Genomic DNA, 8,794 nt, shown 5'->3' on the forward strand with positions numbered 1-8,794 from the left:
TATTACTAATGGAGTAAAATATCTCCTCTCTCATGATGACAGCTTGGCCGAAATTTGTGGCTAAAATGCAAGGAAGGAGAGAGAAAATTGTGTGGTGGAAATCAAGCCAAGTGTTGGCTAAACTTGTGGACAGAATTTGTTCTAACTTTCTTGTCTTCTTATAAGACCAAGTGAGCTTCATTCTTCCCCAATTTTTCTGCTGCATAGCCGAGCAAGGAGAGAGGAAAGGGAGAGCAAGAGAAAACCAAAATTTCTTCTTGATTTGCACCATCCAAGTGCAAGAAACAAATTCTAAACCGATTAAAGTGTGAATTGTGATCTTGGGAAGCTAGGGAAGCTAAAATTTTCAAGAGGAAGTGAAGTGGTACTCTTGCAAGCCTTGTTTCTTTTGAGGTATGTGCTGCTTGTACTTGCTATATGGATGATCTATGTTGTATCTAAGCTTAGATAAGTGGTTATAGTGATGATGGGAGCAAGAAATCAAGAAAGGTTCCATTAGAAATCAAAATTCCAGATTTCTGGAAAATTTTCCCCCTTTTCTGCCCGATTTTATTGCTCCATGTTAGAGGCCGAATTTGGCTTGGCACAAAACATGAAAGTTGTAGAGAATGGTATTTTATATATGCCTATAAAATTTTAGCTCAATCGGAGCAACGTAGCTTGTGAAACGACGAAAATACCCTCGCTGATCTAGGTTACTTTTCAGAATTCCGCGTGGACAGTTTAGTCTCTTTGGTTGTGTTTGTTTACTATAATCCGTTCAGATTTAGCCAATTGTCAAAACATGAAAGTTTTAGTACCCTGTATTATCTTTTCAACGCCGCCAAGAACGTCTTAAACGGACCTCGGTAGACTGGGATATGGTCATTTGAATGCAGTGCGGTTAATTGACCAACTAGTTGGATTTTGGATCTGTAAAGTGGGCATTTGACTAGATTGCACTGTAAATCTGACTAAGTCATCTTCATGAGAATTGTATACATTTGTCTTAGCTTTCATATGGCTTTGGAATTATTGGATTTGGAGTTATGTGTGCGGAGATTAGAGTGGATGAATCAAGACTACCACAGTAAACCTCGAACTAGAAAATCTGGGATCATTTTGATAAATTTGACCTAGATACAGGGCAAACTGGACTGAGTGGCCTTCTTCAACATTGTAGTCCTGTGTCTTAGCTTCGAAACGGCTTAAGTTTCATCCCAATCCGATAAGTGTAACTCCGGTTGTGACCGTTATGCATGAACCCGTCAAAGCTGTCTTTTGTCAAATTGCATTTCCGCACTTGTTATTCCTTTGATTTTGTTCTTATATTGTCTTGAGCCTATGAAATGGCTATTATGATGAGTTTGTGCTGTACATGACTTTGGAATTGGCTGAGAAAAATCATGAAGCCATAAATGGCTGGAAATTAGGTAAACACAAAGGGCATGCTGCCCAAATTTTCGCCCGAAAGCTAAGTTCTATTTGAACTTGTATAATACTATGACCGTTTTTCCATCTTAAAAACATGATCCTTCTTCAATTGGAAACTCCAAATGTTTACTTACTCTTACCAAATAAAGAGGAGTGGTTTAGGATTTTCTTGAGTATTTTGTCCACGGGTCCAAATGTCCTCGTTCCACTTTAAAGTCTCTTTTTATACGTTCTACTCATCATTCGTCGAGTTTCTTTGATTGCACCTAATTGTTTGTGATAAATGAGTGGTAATATTCTTTTCATTTAATTTTAGGTTTTCTCAGTGACTAAAGATAATATCCGGAAGGATATTTTGCACGTTGTTGTGCGTAAATAGGTGAGTGTTCTATATACCCGTGTTTTCTGTGACTACCTGATTACCTGACTATCTGTTTACTCGATTTCCAATTTATGTGATTACGTGATATTCGTGAATTACATGCTCCCATGAAATCAATTTGTATTGTTTACGTGCTAAGTGTCCACTTGATTACTTAATTATCATGAATCACATGCTATATGAAGTTGTCCATCATTGTTAGGCGAGTGTGTACTTTACCTCATTCGACCTATTCAATTGATGAATTTTACCATTTACCGTTTACCGATTTACTTGGTTACTTGTGCATGTTGTAAGCTCTAAGCTGAACTTGGGCCCCGCCTCGGTTACCGACCTACTCGAGCCAGGACTGGGCTCGGTCGGGTAGGTTGGAACCCTGGACAACCGTCGGTATACTCGAGTATTACCACTGGAGGGATAAGGTGATGGCCAGTCAACCGTGGGGATCCGGAAGTTATAAGGTGCAGAGGACCGACAAAGTTCCACCGGAACACCGTATCCTTCAGTATATGGTTACCGTGTATCATGATAATTGTTCCATGCTAAAATGCCAACATGAAATCATGTGCCATACCTTTTGATATGTTCCTTGTTTAATTACTTGTTTATTTATATAGAACCTCACTGGGCTTTTTAGCTCATACCACGTCAATTGTTTTCCTTAGCAGGGGAAGGCGAGCAAGGACGAGAGTTCTGTATAGTCTGGTTGATCTAGTTCTTTGGCCTTGTAATGGTTCTCGCCCTAGTGCTTGGCACGGGCTGGTTGTATGAGGAATGAGAACCTTGTATATTCGATGTTTGTACTTGAATGGTAAAAACTTTGAAAACTTCTGGTGTGTAGAAGTTTCTTATCTTTTACTTGAGCATCTATGTATATATTAAGTTGAAGTGGATGGGTTACTTATTGTCTATGGATGTACGCACGTGATACGAGTGACTGAGTCCTGGCGAGAGCTGGGCAGGCGGTCCGCCGAACCCTTTGGTGCGCCTTAGGGGGAGGTGGGGCCGTCACAGGTGGTATCAGAGCTTAGGCTTCAGATCTTTGTAGTGTATCCTAGGCTGATGTTTAGGATGCCAAACTGTGGGACTGGCTTGAAAGTTAAATGATTTCTTGTAGCGATGTAATTTAGAGCCACTTCACGTGGTCCCTACAAAGGAGCAAGATAGGACCAAGTGGTGTTATGGTCCTTATCATATGGATGAGAAAAAGGGTTAAGTGCTCTTCTAGAGTGAAGGGGTGGATCATAGATGTGATAGTTATAAAAACCTTTATCTTGATACTTGGAGGAATTTGATATGTATGTTGGGTAGGAATCCCGAATTTGGTGATATACTCTTGGGACCGGCCGGCTTGAGTTGTGAATTACCTTATTTCGGATTCTCGTGCCCGAGTACTCCAGAGTTGAGGCGATGCTAGCTACTAGGTACTTGAGACTTGTATTTTGGAACATGAACAGGCTTTGTCCGACTAAAATGAATATAAGAAATCTACGGACATCTAGTGACTAGGAAGTGACGTGAGAGACCGGACGGGGTCATCTTAGCTGAGTCTGGAAAATATTGTAACCCAAAGATCCTTGTGGTGAGATTGAAATCGAGCATGTTAGGGAACGAGAATCATCTAGTTCCAATTAATCTAATGAATCCCTACTTGTGATCTTTTATAGTGAGACGACGGGGGTAAAACTTAAGAGTTGCGCCTTGGGAACGAGTGTACTTGTGATAATTACTTGTTTATTTTGGCATTGACTTTGATTTGGCATGGACTTTACTTGGCCATAACTTGTTTTATGATTTAATGAACTCTAGTTTGCGTGTGCTTGCACAGTGATAATGATATATGTATATGTGATTTCTTTTCCTCTAAAGGGTGTTACTGGCACCTGTGTGTAGTTCGACTAAGGCTTAGTGTGAGATTTATATATGTGTGTATAGATTAGCCGTGGACATGGAAACTAGAGGACAACGAAAGGGACGTCAACCTAGACAACCCCGAAATGAAAGAGTAGATAATAGATCTGATATTGACCAAAATGCTGAGCCAAGTGCTGGGAGAGGAAATGACCAAATGGGACAAGTTTTAACTCGCATGACGGATATCCTGGAGCTCTTAGTAGCTCAACAAGGTCAAGGTGTTGGACAAGGAAACCAAGAAATAGGGGAGGATCGAGCTTTAGAGCGGTTTCAGAAATTCTTCCCGCCCAAATTTGCTGGAGAACCTGATCCAGAAGTGGCTGAGAATTGGTTAGAAAATATAAGAAATATATTCGATGCTTTGGATTACACCGAGGAGAGACAAGTCACCTTTGCTGTATTTCAACTTGAAGGAGCAGCACGAGCCTGGTGGAATGTTATAAGAAACAAGTGGGAAAGGGATCAAACTCCAAGGACTTGGATAAATTTTGTACGTGAATTTAATGAGAAATTTCTTCCTCCACTTGTCCAAGAAAAGAGAGAAGATGATTTTATAAAGCTTCGTCAAGGAACTTTGAGCGTAGCTGAGTATGAAACACGCTTTACGAAGTTATCTACCTATGCCCCAGAATTGGTGGCTACTGAACGGAAAAGAATAAGACGGTTTATCCAAGGATTAAATTTAGAAATCCAAGATGCCCTTGCCGCAGCACAGATCGAAACGTTTAGTGACGCTCTCGAAAAAGCGCAAAGGGTAGAAAGTATAAAATCTCAACTGAGAGCTTTTCAAGCAAGGAAAAGAAATGCATCTGATAGTACACTAGGGGAAAATGAACCACCACCCAAAGTTAGAAAAGAAATGGATGGAGTAGGACTGTTACTTCCTGCACCACTCATGATAAAGGAACCAAAAGGAACTATGTCGCGAGGGACTTCAGTGGGACAAATACGATCAAAGAAAACTTCGCAAGCAAGTCAGGTCACAATACCCCGTCCGACTTGTGGATATTGTGGAAAGACGAATCACACTGAAGAAAACTGTTGGCTAAAGGGACGAAAGTGTATGGGGTGTGGGAGTACCAACCATAAAGTTCATGACTGTCCAAGGAGATATCCACGAGAAACTACTGCTCAACAGGGAAATGGAACTGTTCCTCGACAAGTTAATGGAAGGAGGAGCCAACCAGTGGCATCTGAAAGAACGCATGACATGAACACACCACACGGTTCAGAGTTGCCTGAGATTAAAGAAGGTAATCCTTACCACTACTGGTAAACTCGTCTATGAGATATTAGAGTATTCCAAACCTTACGCGTGAAAGGATCAAAAAGATTTTGTCTTGGACTCGAGACTTAACTGAATGAGTAGATTAAAATAATACCTTGGACTTGTCCAATAAGTGTTTAGCTTGGGTTTTGACAGATTGTGGTGGTGGCCGAAATGGTTGAGAAAACTTTTGATTTTGCATCCTTCTTCTAGTCTTCTTGTTTGATTAAGGTTGGCTTGTTGCTAAGTGATAAATAGAATTGGAGTACTTTTAGTACTTGATTGTGATGAGTGATTCTTATAATGTGATTGACCTCTGAGATATTTGATCTGATTAGTATTTGATTGTGATAAGTAAGATTGAAATGATTCTTAGTACGTGATCAACTTTCGAGAACTATTTTTGATCTGATTAATGCAAGTTGAAATTTCGAGGTCGAAATTTTTTTAAGGGGAAGAGAGTGTGAGGACTCGCAAATTCCTTACATATTTCTCAAAAATTCCCTTTTATTTGAAAATTATTTGAAAATTATTATTTCATGTTATCCATGGTTCAATCACCCTAGAAAAGTGCCAATGACCATAGGAAATTAGGGTTCTCCTATTCGTTTTCAATTCAAGGTGAAATCGGATTTTTCGTGTAACCGAAGTATAATTATCCGGTACCGAGTAAGGATCAAATTTGGTGCTTAAGAGTGACTTTTAAGTGAGAAATAATATGTGATTAGAAGCAATGATAAAAAGTTAGTGAATAGGAAGCAAAAACCCTAGTACGTGCGATTTAAGAGAAAACGCGTCACACCGACGTGTACCGTGCACTACCGTTTGAACCGACCACTTGACCGCCACTTACTTGTCACACAAGTTTATTACTAATGGAGTAAAATATCTCCTCTCTCATGATGACAGCTTGGCCGAAATTTGTGGCTAAAATGCAAGGAAGGAGAGAGAAAATTGTGTGGTGGAAATCAAGCCAAGTGTTGGCTAAACTTGTGGACAGAATTTGTTCTAACTTTCTTGTCTTCTTATAAGACCAAGTGAGCTTCATTCTTCCCCAATTTTTCTGCTGCATAGCCGAGCAAGGAGAGAGGAAAGGGAGAGCAAGAGAAAACCAAAATTTCTTCTTGATTTGCACCATCCAAGTGCAAGAAACAAATTCTAAACCGATTAAAGTGTGAATTGTGATCTTGGGAAGCTAGGGAAGCTAAAATTTTCAAGAGGAAGTGAAGTGGTACTCTTGCAAGCCTTGTTTCTTTTGAGGTATGTGCTGCTTGTACTTGCTATATGGATGATCTATGTTGTATCTAAGCTTAGATAAGTGGTTATAGTGATGATGGGAGCAAGAAATCAAGAAAGGTTCCATTAGAAATCAAAATTCCAGATTTCTGGAAAATTTTCCCCCTTTTCTGCCCGATTTTATTGCTCCATGTTAGAGGCCGAATTTGGCTTGGCACAAAACATCAAAGTTGTAGAGAATTGTATTTTATATATGCCTATAAAATTTTAGCTCAATCGGAGCAACGTAGCTTGTGAAACGACGAAAATACCCTCGCTGATCTAGGTTACTTTTCAGAATTCCGCGTGGACAGTTTAGTCTCTTTGGTTGTGTTTGTTTACTATAATCCGTTCAGATTTAGCCAATTGTCAAAACATGAAAGTTTTAGTACCCTGTATTATCTTTTCAACGCCGCCAAGAACGTCTTAAACGGACCTCGGTAGACTGGGATATGGTCATTTGAATGCAGTGCGGTTAATTGACCAACTAGTTGGATTTTGGATCTGTAAAGTGGGCATTTGACTAGATTGCACTGTAAATCTGACTAAGTCATCTTCATGAGAATTGTATACATTTGTCTTATCTTTCATATGGCTTTGGAATTATTGGATTTGGAGTTATGTGTGCGGAGATTAGAGTGGATGAATCAAGACTACCACAGTAAACCTCGAACTAGAAAATCTGGGATCATTTTGATAAATTTGACCTAGATACAGGGCAAACTGGACTGAGTGGCCTTCTTCAACATTGTAGTCCTGTGTCTTAGCTTCGAAACGGCTTAAGTTTCATCCCAATCCGATAAGTGTAACTCCGGTTGTGACCGTTATGCATGAACTCGTCAAAGCTGTCTTTTGTCAAATTGCATTTCCGCACTTGTTATTCCTTTGATTTTGTTCTTATATTGTCTTGAGCCTATGAAATGGCTATTATGATGAGTTTGTGCTGTACATGACTTTGGAATTGGCTGAGAAAAATCATGAAGCCATAAATGGCTGGAAATTAGGTAAACACAAAGGGCATGCTGCCCAAATTTTCGCCCGAAAGCTAAGTTCTATTTGAACTTGTATAATACTATGACCGTTTTTCCATCTTAAAAACATGATCCTTCTTCAATTGGAAACTCCAAATGTTTACTTACTCTTACCAAATAAAGAGGAGTGGTTTAGGAATTTCTTGAGTATTTTGTCCACGGGTCCAAATGTCCTCGTTCCACTTTAAAGTCTCTTTTTATACGTTCTACTCATCATTCGTCGAGTTTCTTTGATTGCACCTAATTGTTTGTGATAAATGAGTGGTAATATTCTTTTCATTTAATTTTAGGTTTTCTCAGTGACTAAAGATAATATCCGGAAGGATATTTTGCACGTTGTTGTGCGTAAATAGGTGAGTGTTCTATATACCCGTGTTTTCTGTGACTACCTGATTACCTGACTATCTGTTTACTCGATTTCCAATTTATGTGATTACGTGATATTCGTGAATTACATGCTCCCATGAAATCAATTTGTATTGTTTACGTGCTAAGTGTCCACTTGATTACTTAAGTATCATGAATCACATGCTATATGAAGTTGTCCATCATTGTTAGGCGAGTGTGTACTTTACCTCATTCGACCTATTCAATTGATGAATTTTACCATTCACCGTTTACCGATTTACTTGGTTACTTGAGCATGTTGTAAGCTCTAAGCTGAACTTGGGCCCCGCCTCGGTTACCGACCTACTCGAGCCAGGACTGGGCTCGGTCGGGTAGGTTGGAACCCTGGACAACCGTCGGTATACTCGAGTATTACCACTGGAGGGATAAGGTGATGGCCAGTCAACCGTGGGATCCGGAAGTTATAAGGTGCAGAGGACCGACAAAGTTCCACCGGAACACCGTATCCTTCAGTATATGGTTACCGTGTACCATGATAATTGTTCCATGCTAAAATGCCAACATGAAATCATGTGCCATACCTTTTGATATGTTCCTTGTTTAATTACTTGTTTATTTATATAGAACCTCACTGGGCTTTTTAGCTCATACCACGTCAATTGTTTTCCTTAGCAGGGGAAGGCGAGCAAGGACGAGAGTTCTGTATAGTCTGGTTGATCTAGTTCTTTGGCCTTGTAATGGTTCTCGCCCTAGTGCTTGGCACGGGCTGGTTGTATGAGGAATGAGAACCTTGTATATTCGATGTTTGTACTTGAATGGTAAAAACTTTGAAAACTTCTGGTGTGCAGAAGTTTCTTATCTTTTACTTGAGCATCTATGTATATATTAAGTTGAAGTGGATGGGTTACTTATTGTCTATGGATGTACGCACGGGATACGAGTGACTGAGTCCTGGCGAGAGCTGGGCAGGCGGTCCGCCGAACCCTTTGGTGCGCCTTAGGGGGAGGTGGGGCCGTCACAGTGGGGCTGTCACAGTTGGTATCAGAGCCACTTCGCGTGTCTCTGCGCGGTGTGAGCCTGGACTAAGTGATGAGCAAGTATAAAGGACTAAGTGCTCGTTTGAGCATAAGCTATGAATTGTGAATAGTATAGGCCTTAAATCTT

The 8,794-nt window shown here is 40.1% G+C and overlaps 2 long non-coding RNA genes across 2 annotated transcripts; both read left to right on the top strand.

Moving 5' to 3' along the window:
• Window positions 1–210: 210 nt before the first annotated feature.
• Window positions 211–2,722, top strand: LOC140017092 (uncharacterized). The gene is made up of 3 exons (XR_011823409.1): window positions 211–393; window positions 1,730–1,792; window positions 2,464–2,722. It is a non-coding gene; the product is annotated as an uncharacterized lncRNA (long non-coding RNA).
• A 3,331-nt stretch (window positions 2,723–6,053) lies between these two features.
• LOC140016698 (uncharacterized) lies at window positions 6,054–8,465 on the top strand. Its single transcript, XR_011822896.1, has 3 exons — window positions 6,054–6,236; window positions 7,573–7,635; window positions 8,306–8,465. It is a non-coding gene; the product is annotated as an uncharacterized lncRNA (long non-coding RNA).
• The last annotated feature ends 329 nt before the right edge of the window (window positions 8,466–8,794 follow it).

This window comes from Coffea arabica, chromosome 11c (genome assembly GCF_036785885.1).
Source record: "Coffea arabica cultivar ET-39 chromosome 11c, Coffea Arabica ET-39 HiFi, whole genome shotgun sequence".
Classification (NCBI taxonomy): domain Eukaryota; kingdom Viridiplantae; phylum Streptophyta; class Magnoliopsida; order Gentianales; family Rubiaceae; genus Coffea; species Coffea arabica.